Source organism: Diprion similis, chromosome 14 (assembly GCF_021155765.1).
Source record: "Diprion similis isolate iyDipSimi1 chromosome 14, iyDipSimi1.1, whole genome shotgun sequence".
In the NCBI taxonomy this organism is placed as follows: Eukaryota; Metazoa; Arthropoda; class Insecta; order Hymenoptera; family Diprionidae; genus Diprion; species Diprion similis.
In genome coordinates this window covers 8,726,077-8,746,190 of record NC_060118.1, presented here as the reverse complement: position 1 = coordinate 8,746,190, position 20,114 = coordinate 8,726,077, and the positions used below count along the sequence as shown (strand labels likewise).

Genomic DNA, 20,114 nt, shown 5'->3' with positions numbered 1-20,114 from the left:
TAGAAAATAATATTTGTAACATAATTCACTTGCTTCACATGTATAGTAAATCAAAATATCAAATAAAAATATGTTGGTAATTTTTTTCATAGTGTATAGAATTTCAATGATAATTTCCTGAGGATGAAAAACTCCTGCAATGAAATATGGGGGTAAGTAATAATTTTTTGTGCCAAAAAATACGAATTATATTATTCCGAATATACGAATATATTAATTATACTCGACCTTCAAATACTGTTTAATCTGGAATAAATTAAACATACGTACGTTTTTTAATAATTTGAAACTTGACCCTAAAACAGAGAGACGAAGGGAATAAAATAAAAATCCAAAAAAATTAGGGCATCATTTGTCTATAATTTTGATCCAATTGGAGGGTCTCCAGGACTGATTGTTTTTTTTTTTTTTAACCCAAATAACGACCACCCTATATAAATATAGAAATTTCACTGCGTTAATAAAATAACTGTTTTATAAGTAATTGCAGTAATTCGTTTTCAGAAAATCACCATTCAAAAAATCGTTCCTTAGAAATCAGGAAAAAAGTTTACCCCCAAAACGCTACAATAATAAAGTTATAAATTACAGAAATAAAAATTACACATCGGTTAGCGTATAAACCAAAAAAAAAACAAGAAAAAAACCCACAAAAAATGCAATTCAATGTATAAAGAAAAAAAGGGAAGGTAAAGAAACAGGAATCGCAAGATAGTTGCTATTTTCATCGTTTTCCACATTATTATTATTATCATCCTAATCATCGTCGTCGTCGTCGTCTTCGTCATCCCTATTCGCAGAATTGAGACACCCCGGGGTTTGCGATGTTACGCAAAGATCGTGAAGGTGAGAAATAACGAAGGATCGGTGGGCGTAGGATCTTGGTGACGAGAGTGAAAGTAGGAGACAGCCGGCAAAGTGTAAAGTGATGCGTCGAGACCGGAGGGTGTAAGATCTTGTTAGCACGATCCATCATTAACGCTAGATACTCGACGCGCGGTTGGTTTCGGTGTAGGGGATGGGGGTGGGGGTGGGGGTGGGGGTGGGGGTGGGGGTGTGAAAGCTGAGTTTGTATTATCCGCATCGTTGTTAATTTGTGGGCACGTTATTTATAACGCCTCTTAAATAACAAGTCATGTTACGTAACCTGCCGCCTGCTCGTTTCTGATATTCAATCAATTTTAATACCTCCCAACACACTTTAGCGTGAAAATTTATTTCCCCCGACTTTAAATCGCGTAGAGAATATTTCAATTCTGTAATCGATTTACTCGAAACGATTAAAAAAAAAAAAAAAAAAAAATAGTTATTAAATTCCAAGGAACTCGTTTTATACACCATTTCTTGTCAATTTTATTTACGTTCTATCTCTCAACAACTTTGTCACAAATTCTCTGTTCACGCGAGTTTTTCGAAAAAATAAATTATAGAACAAAATGAACCAAAATTCCGAGGGAAAAAAATCGTTCAGACTTTTTTGGAACGAAGTTGTTTGTTTAATTTTTTGTCCTTCTTTCGTTTGTTGTTCATTTTTTCCTCGTTTGTAATTTTTGTTCTTTTTTTTTTGGGGGGGGGGGGGGGGGGGTGGGTTTGGGTGCCCGGTTTCGTCTCGTTGACGAAAATATTTTCACCCAAGGCACTGCTGCAATGTGTTTGTTCAACTAAAAGCTGAGAAGGTGTGTTCAAATATTTGATATAATTAGCGTCCTCGTTGCGTTTACTCAAATCTTCGCGCTTTTGATGGAACAGAGAGAGAGAGAGAGAGAGAGAGAGAGAGAGAGAGAGAGAGAAAGGCGTGTGCGTATCTTTTCACGCCTTTGAAAAGATACATAAATGTATAACGAGTCGTTATCATAATTATAATTATAACGACGGATAATTAATTTAAGCCTGAATCGTTGCGAGTAACTCGTTTAATTATATGCTTCGCATTATATATATATATATATTACGTGAAGGGTTGTTGTTTTTTTTTTTTTTTTCTCTCTTTGTCTTTCTTTCTTATTGGGCTAACGCGAGAGACTCGTCCGAAATGTAGAAAAAAAAAAAAAAAGGTAAGAGTCAAAAGAGAATATTTGTTTTTTTTGTTACCTCGCGCTTGACAAATTGAAAAAAAAAAAAAAAAAAAAAAAAAACAGTCGAAAAATCGCGTTATCCGCGTCGTGAGTATTTCGAGAAAAAAAAAAATCTTGGACAAAATCGAAGCGCGAAGTATTTTTCTACTCTACAGTTTGTATCGAAATAATGATAAGGAGAGAGACGGAAAAAGAAAGAAAAAAAAAAAAAAAAAAATTCAGCTATCTTTTTGCAGTGGATAATTTTTCCATTAATTCCACTTTCGTTATACCGCTCCTTTGTTTCTCTGTGATAATTTTTTCCTCATTCCCCTTATCCCGAATCACATCCTTTCTCCTAACTATCCCGTTTCAATGTTCTCTCTCTTCATTTTCGATTTCTTCGCTTTAATACTCAAAGGAGTTTCGAGAATGGCTCTTCAATCGCTGCTGGCGGTGGCAGATTGCGTAAATTCCTGAACCAGAAATTCTGAGGTTAGTTAATACAAGGCGAAGTAGGTGCCGGGCCACTTGACATACATACTTGTTAGATAAAGGCCTGCGTTACTAACGAGATAAGAAGAGAGAAAAAAGAATTTACAAAGAAAATAGAAGTTAGAGAGAGAGAGAGAGAGAGAGAGAGAGAGAGAGAGAGAGAGAGAGAGAGAGCGAGAGAAAAAAAACCGAGGAATTAAAAGGGGGTAAAACAAATGGTGGACGAAAATGAGAAGAATATCTTATGGTGTGGATAGCAATGTTCGTTTTTTCAATAACCGTTAGTCTCTAATTGTCATTGATTCAAAATCAAATGAAACAGAAAAAAAAAAAAAAAATTTCTTGCGTCCCTGTTTTTTGACCTTTCCGAATCTTTTGAAAATAGTAAAAATTTAATTTATTTCTTCTTTAATCCGTGCTTCCAATCATAGAGGGATATACAAAAATAATCGTAACTCCGAAAATAATTTGAATTTCCAAAAATCCTCTCAGAGGCTTATTCTTAAAGGTCTGAACTTTGAAAATATAGAGATAAAAAAAAAAAAAAAAAAAAAAAAAAAAAAAAAAAAAAAAAAAACAATTTTTTCAATTTTCTAGACCAGCATACCATATATCTTAAGTCAACGTTTCTCGGCTCGCTTCCTTCCCCCTTTTCCTATTTCCCATCCGTTCTCATGAGTTAATGGATAATATAAGCTGCGTGGTAGCGCGTCGATAAATATGGAAAATTAATTAACAGTTACGGATGACGTAGGTGAACGGGAAATACGCGGAGGGGGTGAAATTTCGTCTGTAAATTAGCATACACATGTTATATATATATAAAAACAGATATACATATAGATACAAGTAAACGTGTGTATCCATAAAATCAAATTCGGCGTTAAAACGTTGAAACGGGAAATTGTGCACCTGTGTGCCAAAGTTTAATACCTCAGATAAATTACAGGCGGGGGACATTAATCGAGCGGGTTATTTCCTCCCAGAGATTTCTGTAACGCGAACCGATTAAAGTTGGCGCGAATCGGCATCTCGAACAATCCTGCACAGAGAATTTCATGCGCGATTCTCGCCGGAAGTACCGCGTAACTTCCCACGTTTCACGTATGTTCGGTGAACGCCGTTGTTTCAAATTGCTATTTCAAAGATTTCATGAAAAGTTAGAATATTTTTATACGGAATCGTTTGTACGAAATGTGATTTTTCAATTTTAAACAACGAGCATTAATCACGAATGAATTTATTTATACAGTTAGAATTTATGCTTCTAGAGAAAATAATTGATTATTATCAACTATGATTACATGGATTACAGGTAATTATAAATATTACAAGGCTCACCAAAGGACTGAAAAGGTTACGCGGAAATTACACAAATTGCAAAGAGATTACAAAAATCGTGAAGTTTTTACGTGGTCTACCAAAAAACTTGAAAGGATTACACGAAGTTACACGAATTTCAATGAGATTGCAATAATTACAAAGATATTACAGTAATCGCCAAGATTTAATAGACATCAAGATTACAATGTCTACCAGAAAACTGCAAAGACTACACGAAGTTACACAAATTGTAAAGAGATTGTAATGATTACAAAGAAATTACAAGAATCACAAATATTCCAAAGACATAAAAGATTACAAAGATTACCAAAAGACTGCAAAGATTATATGAAGATTAAACGGATTACAAAGAGATTACAACGATTACATATAGATTACAAGAATCATTCAAATTCTAGAGACTGCAGAGATTACCAAAAGACTGGAGAGATTATACAAAGATTACAGGGATCGCAAAGAGATCACAATAATTAGAAAGAGATTACAATAATCAGAAAGATTTCGGAAACGGAAAGAATGACAATGATTACAAGAAAAAAAAAAAAAAACTGCACAGATGAAACGAGTATTACATAGATGATTGCAGAGAGATTACAAGCGATTGCAAGTAATAGCCACACAGTGATTAAATGGATAATAAACATAAAATGATCGATAAAACGAGAACGCAGAGATTAAGAACGATTACAAGGAATTACGTGGGATTACCAAGATTACAAGAGATTATATGAGATTACATGATGTGCGATTACCAGATTACCAGAAACAGCGATGAAACCCCTCGAATTTTTCGTGCCATATTTAAAAGGAAAAGCATAAAATTTTTTTTTGGAAAAGCATAAAAAAAAAACCAGACGGAAGTAGACGTAAGAAATACGGCAAAGAAAATGCGGAAAAATATTTGGTAAATAAAAATGTCATGATTACAGGACCCTGCTTTTCCGGAACAATGATTTGCACGGTTGGTTTAACTGCCCGGTAGAAATATACTTATATATATATATATATATATATATATATATACATAAGATGGAGGCGGAGAGAATTGAGGGTCGAAACTGCAGCCGCAGGAGGATCAGAAGAATGAGAAGAACAAGGAAGAATGGAGGAAGCTGGGCTAAGGTAAGGCTCAAGAGCCCTCTCGAAATACAGAGATCCTTTTTCACGGAGAAATTGCCGCTCTATGCGACGTAAAAACCTGCACCAATGCACACACGCGGTGGGTTGTCCAAATGAAAGCAGGTGGGGTAGTAAAAAAAAAAAAAAAAAATGCAAAAGCCGAAAAATTCGACGGGACGGAATCCAGAATGAGTCAAATTAGAAAATCCCAGTATCGGTAAAGTGATAATTCGTTATTTTGAAATTCGTATCCAAAAAATTTCGCCTTTTCGGTCTTTCGGAATTCTGATTTCCACCCCCTAGTAATGACTGTTGCGATGTTTGGCTGCAGTTGACGATACACTCGATATTAGCAGCTTTTTCTCACATCTTTCCAGGCTCAACGAACCCTCAAATCGCGGACACGCAATATTCAGACATATTGAACGCAACGTATCGATTCAAAAAACATCTTATTTCCAAATGCCATTCGGAGAACACCTTAAGACAACGTTAAATGAATTAACGATGTCCTGTGATTCGAGGGGTCGAGTCTATTGTTCGTAAAAAACGACATCGATCACCGCTATAGTAGCTACTGGACGACATACTTTCTATTTCATTTATTTTTTTTTTCCCCCAGCAAGTTAGACGGTAAATCAGAAGATCGAGTCCAGCGTCCTGCAGCCTCGGAAAAAACTGAAGATTTAATTATTGGAGAGAGAAAAAAAAAAAAAAAAAAAAAAAAAAAATTGGAAAATAACAAAAACAAAAAGTAAATAAATAAAATGTGGAAAACAGGGTTGATACAATTTCGGGCCCGTGATTTATATGTATAGGATTTATAAGATTTGTATCGTTTCCGAGTGGCGAAGAGGTAAAAAGTTTAAAAAGTAAAAAGACGAGGCCGGTTCGGAGGGAAAAAATATTTTATTTATTCTTTCACCGCAATATGACCCAAGTCATATCTATTTACATGCTTTTATCCTTTGTTGAGTCAAAACTTCCAGGATATTAATCATTTTTTGTCAGGTTCGAAAGCAATTATGCTAATCCGAAAGAGATTCTGTAATTTTGTACTAATTTTTTAATATCCCCATCTCGTCAAAATTTTCATAACATATTTCGAAAAGTGTTGATCATAATCGATGAAAAAAATTCAACTCTCGTTTCCGATTGGATTCTGAATCCTGAAGCTTAAGTTTCGTTCGTGGATAAGATTTTTCGTAATTATTTTTTCTTCGAGCAAAAAATGCCTTGATTTTGGAAATGCTTTCTACGATTCGCGGTCTTGATTTAATATCACCAAATATTTTCTTTCCTTTCCGCAGTCCTATAAGAATTGCAATTTGAAGTGATGTGCAAATTGCAACAAATTTTGCGTTATAAATCTGACACATTTCAAATTCAAGAAAAAAATTATGTTTAATCCTGCATATATGCTTAACACGTTTTGCAAATTTGCTAAAATCATCCGATTACACGTCGCAAAAAAGAAAGAGAAAAAAAAAAAATATATCTCCTCAGATTTCGTGAGTATCTTTGAATTTTAAATAAAGAATAAATATAATTAACTTTATGATACATACTTTGAATATTACATGAAAGCAAATGTCGGTCGAAATCAAACCGCTCGTATATTTGCATATAAATACCGACCAAGCAATATTTACTTGTGTATCAAGTAACTATATGTACATACATTCGTCGGTCTGTTTCAACAAACTTTCGTTGCGAATTCAAATATAAATTATATACGCGTGATGACGACAAAAGGAAAAAAAAATAAAAATAACTAAACAAACATTACTTCACAGTAATTAAATAAACAAATCACTGTAAATAATTGGCAAACTGGCCGAGTAATAAAATGTGTAAAAGAAAACTAACGATATTTAATAAGAAGAAAAAAAAATTTTTTTTTTAAATTAAATTATAATTTTAAAATTAAAAAAAAAATACAAAAAAGTTGTGATGGGCAGAAGTTTAACGAAACGATGGTGGCCACTTTAAACACACTGGAATTGTATAAATAATACGAATTCATCCTGTCACATCGTCGGTCCCGATTGGCAGAGATTGAATTCCAGATTACTCGATCGATTCCGAGATCTCTGGAGCAGAAGTGCAGCCTGAGGTTCGCGCGATTCGATCAAACAGACTACGAAACGTTGCTTTGCATATACTGCAAGCTACAAGGAATGCGGGAAATTTTATAAGTTTATGTCGTCGTGACAGAGCTGCGGAAAATCTGCACCAAGGAATTCAATTTCGCAATTCCATCGGCAAACTCTCTTTTCCTCCTTTTTCTCCATGCTCGTTGAAAAATTTCTGCTCGCGATTAAATATTCCTACGCAGAAGAAAAGAAAAAGAAAAAGAAAAAAAACAGAAGTTTGCAGAGAAAAAAAAGAATAACGTCCAATTGAATCATCACAACTCTTGGAAATCTGACCTTAAATTCGTTTCAGAAAACCTCAGTCAAAAAATTTCTACCAAAATCGAAATATTTTTAAAAAAATGTCACCATACTGAATCGCCATTTTGGATTTCGCAATCTGACTTCAGATTCGTCATCAGCCACCCAACACACCAACGGGTATCAATTTACATCAAAATCCAAATGATTTTAGTTTTTTTTTCGTTTTTTAGCTCGTTGAATATGCCGAATTTACATTTTGAAAATCTGACCTTAGATTCGTGATTAGCGATCGAAAAAACTATATTTACGGTACAAATTTTCGTTGAAATCTACTCGTCATTTTCTAGATATCGTAATTTGAATTAGATTTTTCGGAATATAATTATCTAATTAATTCAAAAAATATTGAACCGATCAAAATCAAAATCTCATCGATTCTGACTTTTGAAAATCCGAGTAGATTGATACAAAAATCATTGAATTCTCCAAACTTCGAAACATGGAGATCTAGTGTATTTAAATCTTCACTTTTTACTTTCGGTGTGATGACAAAAACTTCCTTTTTTCTCTGAAAACCAAGAAACGGGGATTTAAAAAAGTAAAAAATCGCAGCGACGAAGAGGTTCTCACACACCAAGTTGTCGATCACCAATCTATCGATCGTCTAAATGCGCCCAGTTTACTTTAACCCTACATATGGGACTTTCTTTGACAAATCGAACACTTTTTTGACCTACAAAATATTTTTGATTCAGCTGAATATATATATATATTTTTTTTTCTTTTTTTTTTTTTTTCAAATCTGGCGCGATAATTCGATCCGATCCACGATACATCCCTCAGGATTGTTTTCTCGCGTTAAATATTCGACCGTGGGAAAGACGAGTGCATCAAACACACGGCAGCGAGTGGTTTACCACCGATTTGAGGACAGCCTCGAATCGTCAGCTCGAAACGTGTTGCGCGGAAATAAGTTTGACAGTTTCCAACGAGTTGTAGGTATATAATTGACACTTTCCACTTAAGGCGTCGTCGCAAGCAGTCAGTCGCCGTGAAATTTCCGCTCACAATCAGTGTGAAACGAAATGTAATTTTGATTTTCGAGATCGAAAATTCACGTTTAATTTCCGAATTCGATCTGACGAATCGCTTCCATCGATCAGTCGGTAAAATTACTCAGTAGTTAATATTATATCAGAAGTTTTTCACAATTTCCAATTGGTTTATTCGATGAATAATTTTCTTTCGCGATTAATTGATTGCAGGACGAAAACCCGCAGTTTAACACATACCAGATATCGAAAAAAGTAAAGAACTAAGATCGATAATTGATCTATAGATCGTCACCTGTACCTTACAAGAATGAAAAAAAAAGATACACCCCCCCCCCAAAAAAAAAGTATACAAAAACAAGAAATAAAACTAGCCAAAAAATTAATCTCTCGCCCGATCGGCTTTTCCAGTATTTCGAAACGAGAACGAGAGCCGAAAGCTTCCCGGGATTGCATATCGAGCTTTTTACCCTGCAAATGATCCTCCTCGTTGTTGTACGCTTTATATCGGTGAAATTAAATCCCATCCACCCGGGTAAATAACGCTTCATTCCTATCACTTCGACTCTCGTAAATACTCCACTTTCTATTTACCATTCGCATACGCAGCACGCACATCGCCTGATGATCCGATTTTCCATATCGGAAATGATCAGAATTTCGGGTAAAAATTAGAAGTCGAAAGGTCGAAAATTAAAATTCAAACAGTCGATCGATGAAACACTTTCAGAGGATAAATTGTCGGTAAAGATATTCTGTCGTTGTGCAAGAAACAAAAATCTCAAATTTTCGAATTATGTCAGAGAAAATTCCAGAAAATCTTACCGCAAACTCAGGTACTTGAGAAAAAAAAAAATCTTTTCAACATCATAGAGAAATTAAAATTAAAAAAAAAAAAAAAAAAAAAAAATAAATCGTTATGGAGTAAAAAATATTTCGAACATTTTGCGGGACTTTGGATGATTGATTGATTGATTGATTGATTTTTGCAAAAGTTGCTGCATTCGGACACCTTTACTCTATGCTGTTGATCGTCTGCTTCGAGATAGGAAGTTTAACGAAGTTTAACGAAACTTAATTATCGTGAGTCGGTGGAAAAAAATTCTTGATTTTGATCGATGAGATAAAGCTCAGTCAGCTTCGAAGTATCGAATTTGAGGACAGCGTTCGTTTGAGTAAAGTATTTATAGTTCAGCTAGTGCGTAGCTTGTCGAATTTCGCAGTGCAAAAGTGGTCCAATTAACGTTGATAGCTTGCGAGTGGTTCCAGACTCATCATGTAGCCTGGCGACATCGCAGTGAGCAAAGCTTCCGGAGTTTATATGAAAGTGTTTATCCATTCCGACGGGACAATCTGCTCAATTGTTAAATTAGAACGGTCCGTAGCGTCGCGTAGCGTCGTGTCGAGCCAGGGTAAAATGATCTCAACATTGGTATGGAACGATAATTTTTCAATAGGTGTTAGAAAAAAAAAAAAAAAAAAAAAGAATCGGCATTGAAAACCTTTCTGTGAAAATTCGAAAGATTCGTGGTCACGTGACTTTGGGATTGAAACGTGAAGAATAAAAAAAAACGTTGTGCACTGTTATAGTTGGAGAAAAAATCGATCGCAAAATTTTCATTCCTAACGCTAGCAGTTTTTAGTTTTTCAAACTTTCAAAAAATATTTGACGACAAAACCCTTCGATAAAAAAAAAAAAGAAAATTCAATCTTCTGCGATGAATAAGTGTAAAAATTTTCTGCGAGTTGTTGATTTTCGTCAGAATACTTACCAAAGTGACGAAAATCTTGTGCGAAAAATTCTTGCCTCTTTCGTCGCGGAGGATTGAAATTTTTTTTACACTTTTTTTCCGAACTCTTTTCCCACCGTAATTTAAATCTTGCGAAAAGAAATATTTCACGACATCTTTTTCAGCCGTTTAAAAATCAAAAATAAGAAATTTTGATAAATATCGAAAAAAAACTTACAACCCATTGAAACCACAGAATTATTTCGTGACAATATTTCGTCTCAAAGTAGGCCAAAGTTTTTCCAAAGTTCAAAACGTTTTCTCATTTTCGACGTTATTTCGATCAATAAAATCAGAAGACAATTTTCAGAATATCTTTCAAAAGTATCGTAATTTCCACGCAAAAACAAGAAATTCCATAATTTCCCGCAGAACTTTTCTACTTATAATTTTTCACACCCAAGGCTTCGCAAAATAAGTTGCGAAAAGTATATATTGGCAACAAGTTGGTCACAACTGCTCACGATTAATCATCGTGAAATAATCTCTTTTCAATTCTCGTTAAGTACCCGAAAGTATTTCCAGAACCGATAGACATACCGTGCTTTCACCAAAGCATCCCATCACTGTCACCAATAGAGTAAATAAAAACATAATTGCTCCTGTGAGGTAAAGAACTTCCAAATCCTTAATCGGCTTGCTGACACTTCGAATTTCGAAGGTCGAGAAGCGTCGCTAATGAAAAAAAAAAAAAAAAACACCAAACAACCAAAAATTCGAGTAAGAAGTTAATTTACACCCCATGATCGATCATGGTAAAAATAAATAAAAGAAACTTTCCCCACAATATTCAAACTAGCTGATTTCTTTCAAGTATCCCACCGCTGTCACCAAAAGTCTGAACAATTCGTCCACATTCCAGCTAATGAAATAACGAATAGTAAAATTCATTGAATTTACATTTCAATTTCTACTTCGTCCTTATTCCTTCGAATTTCCCGTGATCATGAACTTGCAAAGTGACAAAAAGTTCCGCAAGCTATTTCGTGTGAAATCGTAGCAAAGTAAAAATTGGGGTGGAGGAGGGGGGCGTGTGAAAATGAATGTTTGAGAACACGAGTTTGAAAATCCGCGGTTCAGACGAAAGGACGCCGTCGTCATGGCGAGAGGAGGGGATCGATATCATGGTGGGGATGCTGGGAGGGTTGAACGAGTCGCTGGGGATGATGCGGGGGCGGAGAGCCTCCGAGGTTCGCGGCGCCGTTAGCTGGACCAGTTACTCTCCGGTCGTAGGCGAAGCCTGTCGTGTGCCTCCAGGACACGCGTCAGTTGTTTCGATTCTGTATCTAAAATTCGAAAGCTGCGAATCGCGAGACGTGAATCCATCCCCCCGCTTTCTGATCGCTGTGAAAGTTCAAGGAATGAGCTTTCGAGTGATTTAGAAGAAGAAAAAAAAAAGTCGTCCCCATAGTTCTGTGCTTCCGGATGACCGACTCCTCAGGATTCAGGATCATCGCGAATCTGACTGTAGTATCCCTGGAGAAAATCGAGCAAGAAAGCTCAGCGGAAAAGCTCTCAGTGGCTTGGTGACGAAGTCCGGGTGGAAGTCCTGGTCCTCGAAAGCGTCGAGGGTCTTCTCGTCGCTCAGCAGCCGGCGCAATCTAACTTGGTAAACGGTTTTTGGCCGCTCGTGGTTAATGCCGCGTTAAGAGAGAGAGATAGATAGAGAGAGAGAGAGAGAGAGAGAGACTAGGAATTACGACCCGTCGACCCGGCTCCAGTGGTTCCTGCAATTCAACGGAAGAAGACTGACTTGAGGTCAGCCCCGTGTTTAAGGTCAGAGTTGAAGAAACTCTCTCCGCGTGTGACGGAGGGGTGGGGGTGGGTGGGGGTGGGGGTGGGGGTGGAAGGTGGGGGGAATTGTGTTGTGATTTAGTGATACCCTCGTCTCGTCCGTGATTAAACAACTCCGGGGTAAACCGCGGTTGAATATATTCCTTCTTCAAGGACGGACGTGAGGAAATCGCCACCATGACAACCGGAAGCGGTGAGTTTCAGTGCCTTTACTTTACTTTACCTCGCGTTGCGGTACCCAAAGTGTCACGTTTCGGTCCTCCCGGCATTCCGTCGCCCCAAAGTCATTTCGCAAGCTTGAATCTTGTCTGGTAAGTCAAAGGTCCTTTGAGCTTTAACCGGCCCTTGAAATAAGTCAGAAGTGACTAACGTGTAGCCAGGATCAAACTTGATTGAGTCAAGATTTTTGGGGGGAGATTCTCGGACCAAATTGTCAGATTTCTCGGAATTCTAGAAAGAAGAAGTGGAATGTGCAGAAAATTATGGCAGGGTGGAGGAAGGGGGTTGAAAATATTAATTTTGGTTCTGAAAAAAAATTGGAGTGTGAGGATTAACAATTTTTCATGTCCACGTTGGAAGATCTTCTAGAATATGTAAAGAGCTGACAATAAATTATAACTTCCGGTTGGTGGATGAGAAATCAAATTTCTCTGCACTAATTGAGGGAGAAATATCAACCGTTTATTTAATAGCATGAAAAAATTTTGAAATCTTAATCTTAATATCTTCACGGAAGGATAAATAATAAGGAAGTTAAGTCGTCCTGCGTTGTGCTAATTGTAAGTTCTATTCGAGTTCGTTGTTTCGTGGTTCCTTTTTTTGAAAAAACCACATCATCCTTTATCCTTGATCATAATATTATTTCGTGAATCGGTTAAAAGCAAAGTTATAGAAAAAGAAACAAAATTCTTTGAAACCGATGAGCGTACGGCATTCCAGAGACGATTAACTCAAATTGTGATTTGCAAATCGTTTTTGATAAACATTGAACATGTTAGTTATTACATATCGATAGTATTTACAACAAAAATGTAAAATCAGGTGATTTTTATCACCCGTTGTAAATTAACAAATACGTTACTCCACTAGTCGCGAAACATTTTCCCCACAAGTGTGGAAACGCAGTTTTTGCGCACTTCGTAGATAAAGAAATAGCATATTTTCTTCATTTTTAACAGGCTTCCAAAATCACGTATTTTTTTTTTCTTCTCTATTGCGTTTACGTTTCAGTTGTTAAAAATTCTTGACGTTTTACAAAATGAGTAACAAGGCTTGAAAAATATACATTGGACTGCATCTGAAATTGAGTCGTCGAGCTTATGGAAGTTTCAGTCTGAGACGTATGGCTCATCCCCGGAATCGTCAGCAGCTTTGAAGAACAATGGAACCAAGGGAAGCATTCTTAACCGCCTCTTACACCCACCGTTATCTCTCTCTCTCTTCTTTTGTATATATGCGTACACACACATATATATATATATATATATATATATACACTTATATACATGGGAACACCTACACCTTTCGCAGTAACGCGGAGAGTCTAAACGCCTGCGAATGTTCTTGGCGAGTATCCGTTCCTCCGAATGGCACAGATAGAAGCTTTTTAAATCCCGAAAGAAGACGAGAGGAGAAGGAAAAGAAGATCAGAAAGGGTAGTAAAAAGAAGACGAAGGAAATCGTCGTCGTCATCCTCGTGTACGATGGATTAAAGAAAGATCTCTCTTCTCTTCTTTTCTTCAAAGTTTTAAGAATATTCCTGCTGGAATTCGTTTTTATCGTTTTTAATTCCCCTCCATATTGGAATGATCGAGTTATAAAAAGTAAATGCAAGAAATTATTATTATTATCATACGATCGACATTAAAAATGACAACTCTCTTTTATATTTTGTAATTTAAACAATTTTTATAGTTACTGACGGACAATCATATAATAAATGAAATGAATGATTTATACATATATATATATGTATATAAATCATTAATTTCATTTATTTACATTCACTCATAGAGTTCGTAAATCATCAGTCAAAAAGTGTCTAACGTAAGATTGTGAATGTAAATTGTTTCTTTTTGGATATATTTTTATGAATAAAATGTGTTTCGTTTATTTAAAGGTTACATGTATGGAGTATTCCACGCCAACTCGACCAGTGTCACACCCAGACCATCTCAAAATCATTTCATTTTTTTTTCCCAACATTGTACTCGGTAAAAAAACGTGACTTGAATTTATTCAAATTTTTTTTCAATAAACCCTTCATTTTTTTATAAATATTTGAAGTCGATTGCGAATGCCCATATTTAAAAATCTGAATTTTAGAAAAATTCATCTAAAAATAATGTCCAAGCAGGTCCACTTTAGGTTTTAATTATTTGTTACATTAATTATTGTTGATGAATATGAAAAAAATTATTACAATTTTCACATTTCAATTGTCAAATAAAAATTTAATTTATACTTTTTCTTTCGCTTGGTAAGACATTAAAAAATGCTCGAATAAACACAAAAATTTTAGTTCAACCGCTGAGAAATTATTCTTCCAACCTCGTACTTCTCAAATAAACTTCCGAGTTTCACGAAAATTTTAAGTTCTCTCGAAATTTCGTTTAAAAAATAATTATACATATATATATATATATATATATATATATATAAAATTGCATTAAATATTCATTAAATGAAAAAAGATTTTTTCCCTTTTACCCTCGTCATATTATCTTCTCGCTCGTTTCCTCCCGTCAACGTCTTCGGTTCTTTTTTGACAGAAAAAAGAAAACAAAAAAAAGCCCAAATCGCTGCGATAAACTGGCTTGTAAATTTAACGTTGCGAGTGTATCGCAATACGGATAAAGAACTGCATGAATGACGATCGTAAGGGTGAAAATAAAATTGGCTAAGGCCGATCGGCGTATTTATCTGCGATTCGCTCGATCCAAGTCTTTATTACCGGTGTTCGGTGACAAAAAAAAAAGTAGAAATAGAAAGAAAGAGAGAGAGAGAGATAGATAGAGAGAGAGAAGAAAAGAGGCAAACAAACAACGACGAAAGTCGAAAGTCGAAAGTTAAAATCTTTTGAAATCGGAACGGCGCTCCCTCGAGTGCTTTTTTCCACTCTCTTTTTCTCGTTCCTTATTTCTTCTTCTTCTTCTCTCTCTCTCTCTCTCTCTCTCTCTCTCTCTCTTCTCTTCTCTCCTATAATTCCGGATTGGTTTTCGTATAGAAATGGATTGCTGCACGGAGTATAGCGTCGATATACAGGACCGAAGTGATTCGGCCGCGACTCTCGATGCCGTGGAGGACAGTTTATAGCCGCTTTATTGCTTCGCGAAACATTGTTATCACCTCAGGTCTCGTTGTCCTCAATTTCCAAGTCACGGGTCAACCCTTAGCGTCGATTTCTCTTCCACCGCTTTTCCTTCCTCGTCCTTCTTCGCCCCTCCTTCAAAAACATAAGTGTAGCCCCTTGTCCTACCCTTCTCAAAATGTCCCTCACATTCTCCCTCAACCCCTTTTCGCCGTCGTTTTCGTCGTCGTTCTTTTTTTTTTTTATTTTCTTGTTTATTTTTCATCCCCTATTTCTCTCGTTTCTTCACCTTTCTCCAGGAAATTCGAGCAGCGTGTTTGTATCGACACTCGAGAAGATTATATTATATATTTGAAAAGAAGAATGAGGCCGCGTTTCGGAAATATGTGTTTAAAAAAAAAAAAGAGAGTTAAAAAAAAAAAAAAAAAACAGAAAAAGAAAAACGAAAGAAAATGTGTGAAGCAGAAGAAAGCGAACAAAAGAGAAAAAATAAACGTAGGTATTCGTTTCAAGAGTCAACGATGAAAAAATTTCTTCACAACGTTTTCGTCTTCGAGTTGGATTGGTTATACATATATATATATATATATAATATATATATATATCGGAATGCAAGATCGAGCGGGAGTCAGCAAAGAAGGGAAAAATCCATTCGAGATTGAAGAAAAGGAATAAAACGAAGAAGAGGAAGAAGAAGAAGAAGAAGAATAAGAAGGAGAATGAAAAGGAAGATAAAAAAATCCCTCATTATCCCTTGTCGCGCGATAGTCGGGATCTTAACGGGGGATCTTTCTTTCATACACACATTTCTATGTACAGTGTGTTTGTGTAGATATGTATAAGGTACATATATATATATATATATATATTAGGGTGGCTTCAAAAAACAGACTATTTTTTTTTTTTGAGTTTCTTGTGACAAAATGTTAGTTTTTGATGTTTTAAGAGCCCACTCCAAAGGACAGTACAAAAAAAATTTTTTAAGAGGTCGCTCCACATTTTTTAAAACGTCAGAAATCGTTAAAAATCGATTTTTTTTTTAAATTTCCTTTCTTGTTACGGTTTAATTTTACAGGCAAAAAAAAAAATGAGTTTCCGAAAGTTTCAGTTTCAGAAAGTCACTGATAATTTTTTTTCAATTTTTTGGTCCATTTCTTTAGATATTTTCGAGCGATCTTTTAATATTCATATTAAAATTTCATAAATTTTTTTTCTCTAATTTAGTAAGAAAGAATCGATAACAATACACCACGACATGAATTAAAAATCAAACAAACTACTGAAAACACAATTTTTTTAATTTAATTTTTTGACGGTTCTTGACATTTTTAAAAATTTCGAGCGACCTCTTAAAATTTTTTTTTTGAGCTGTCCTTCGGAGTGGGCTCTTAAAACATCAAAAACTAACATTTTGTCACACGAGACTAAAAAAAAAATAAAAAAAGTTGTTTTTTTTTTGCGCCACCCTAATATACACGCATATATATATATATATATATATATATATATATATATATATATATATATATATTTATATTTAATCAAACATCTCACGTCCCTACCTTTAACCAGGGATGATCAGGAATGTAAGGCGGAGAAAAAATGAAAGGAAAAATGCGCGTAAGGCATGATGATTATCGTTCGAAAGGACGATAAGCAAGGCGAAGCGCGAATTAAAGGTGAAATGAAGCGAAAAGCGATGTAATCCGACTTTTCAATTTCTATTCGATTATCTATTTAATCAATACAACGGAAGAAGCTATAACCGTTATATTCGACGAGTACAGTCTGGTTCTGTAATAGAATTTCACGACGAAAGATTGAAAAATAAAGCGACGCAATAATCGGGTCCGAATTTTTCAAATTGAAAATTTCACCTCGTTCAAATTATTCGGTACTTGAGTATTTTTACTTTTTAGGTTGGACGATGAACTCTTTGAGTCGCAATTTTTGGAACTCAGTATGTGATTTATGAGCTCTCTGATTGAGAATCTGAAATGAGATTTAAAAAATTCAAGATGGTGGATCTTACAGGTTGGATGAAAATTTCAAATTTCATCAAATGCGGTTAAAAATCTCTATGCAAGAGATTTTGAGATCGCTGATTGGATTCGCGGTACCAAAGTTCCAAAATCTAATTTCAGATTCAGTTTTGTCTCCATAATCAATCGAATTTCTAATCTTCAAATTTCCAAAATCTGATTTCAGATTCAGTTTTATCTCCATATTCGATCGAATTTCAAATCTCCAAATCTTCATATTTCCAAAATCTGATTTCAGATTCAGTTTTATCTCCATAATCGATCGAATTTCAAATCTTCAAATTTCCAAAATTTGATTTCAGATTCAGTTTTATCTCCATATTCGATCGAATTTCAAATCTTCAAATTTCCAAAATCTGATTTCAGATTCAGTTTCACCTCCATATTGCATCGAATTTCAAATTTTCCTCCGCCAAATTGGATCTGGTGTCTTAAATTTTACAAATTCGATTTCTGAGAGAATATTCGCAGGAAAAAAAAAACAAAACAAAATAAAATAAAATAAAAATAGCAAAAAAGAAAAGTAAAGAAACAAACAAAAATACAAACACGACCGCGTTTATCACTAGTTCGAAAATTGTTTCGCTTCAGGCCGCAAGCTAGCTCGATACCATCCATGAAGAACAAACCGGAAGCCTTCGAAAGGTTCGCAGCGTTTGCATCGGACTGTTTTCCTTTTGCTTTGGCGGTGTTCCCTGATGTTTGGCGCTTTGCACCGGCTTTCGAGTTTCGTACACATGCAGACTTGACTGCTGCTGGGGCATGCCATTAATTTGTTTTACACGACTTTCGAGCGCTGGTGTTATACAGTTAAAGCCAACCGGAAGTTGGACTTCTGTTTCCCTCTCGAGCCCGGCCAGCAACGATGGGAAGTTAATGCAACAACAAACTGCACCTGTTAATTTAGTTCGATCCAATTTCTGCATCGCGCCGTTTACTTCCGGTGCTTCCGGTTGATTATTATTCACTACAGCGTAGACCCGAATATTGTTTTTAGTAAATTAGTAAAAATATCGATCATTTAGAATTTTTTATTTTTCTTTCTAACACGAAAGAATCGAAATATTTTCAGATATATAACGAAAGCTGTTTTTTTTTGTTCATCGTTTCAAATAACTTTTCATCATCGTGATCGACGAATTTATCAGCTTTCAATGATACTTCGGAATTTTTCTTAAGGGTAAGAAAATATTGTCTTTCTTCGCAGAATTGTAGAAATGAAAAAAACATGTTTTCGTCTCACGATACCGAGCGGCAGATGTATTTCACTATTGCTAGATTCCTTTTAAATTTTGATATTGTAAACATGTGACGCGTCACTTTGCTTTCTTAAATCCAATATATGTAAATGTGCATATATATACAAAAAGAGATGGATAGGCAGGAAAGGCTAGAGAAACACGAAGACGTTCGAATCCCTGAGTTGAATATTTTCCCCACTTTCGCTTCTTCAACTCGGTATTAATAAAATTTTTCAGTTCACTCGATAACCTGCCATAAATTTTCTTCCCATATAAAGATATGATAATAATCCAAACGAATGATATTCGAGAATCTGTATACAAGAAAACAAACCCGAAGAATTGATTCGTACGAAATATAAAAAGACAATTTTAAAGATAAAGAAAGCTCTCAATTATATACAAAATTATTGACGAAGGATAATCGAGAGTATAAAAGTGGGTTTGAATGTTCAAGGGGGAAAATAAAAGAACTGTGTTATTAATGGAGAATTCAAATGTATGGAAATATGAACGAGGAAGAGAGAGAAACTTTCGAAACTTTTGCCGTTGATAAAAAGAAGGGAATATAAGCGACGTATAAAAGAAGTTCGGAGCTGTTTGTCTCGCGTTGATAATAATAATAACAACATCTTCTCAATATTATCAGTGAATATTTCAACTCCGTTCTATATTAGCATCCGTCAAACTCTTGCGATAAAACTTTCAAGTAATCAACGAAAATTTGTTGTTACATAAAAGCGCGAAAGAGTCTGCGGGGAAAATTTATTTTCGTAAATTTCGAGGCACGAATGTTGAAGATAATATCCAGAATTTCCAAAATTCCCCGATTTTTCCCCGATAAAGAAATTCACAATTCCCCGAAGTTTTCCCGCAAAAGTTGGGTGATATTGCGATGAAATTACGAAAACCGAAAAACCTGTAAAATAATACGTGGCAACAAATATAAGCTAGATGGTTTGATTAAAAAACGAAAACAGTCTCGTTCACTTCAGTGACATCGAGCAGAATTTTTTTTCCGTGGAATTATGACACATTTGTCCATTAACCAGATGGAATCAAGACCGCTAGTATCGCAGAAAAAGTTATTCCAAGCAGTTTAGATTTGCGGCTCAAACTCAGAACCACGTGGTATCAAGTCCACGCGCAAAAGGCGCGTCGAATTCAATTGATCAATTCACGTGCGAAAAGCAGAGTAGCAATAATAATTGTGCTCAGATAAAATTCTCTAACATTTCCCAAACTTTCCCACGAAAATTGCGTAATATTGGGCAATTTTTATGACCAAAAGCTCAATAAGTTTTGCACCGTGAATACATAAATTTGAATCTGAAGAACACAAAGTATTGCTTCGTTGTTTACGAATAATTAGAAAACAAATGATACAATTTCCGAAAGTTATCTGATCGTTAACTGAATTTACGAAACATAGCTGAAGTTAGAAAACGATTGATAAAAAAGCACGTTTTTCCCA

At 35.3% G+C, this 20,114-nt stretch overlaps 1 protein-coding gene across 1 annotated transcript in view; it reads left to right on the top strand.

The window, feature by feature from the left end:
* Positions 1–12,126: 12,126 nt before the first annotated feature.
* LOC124414716 (glutamate receptor ionotropic, kainate 2) overlaps positions 12,127–20,114 on the top strand; it is a 198,524-nt gene continuing 190,536 nt past the window's right edge. The window contains exon 1 of the mRNA XM_046895743.1: positions 12,127–12,240. The gene's annotated coding sequence lies outside the window, so the exon portion shown is untranslated. The remainder of the gene's footprint in view (positions 12,241–20,114) is intronic.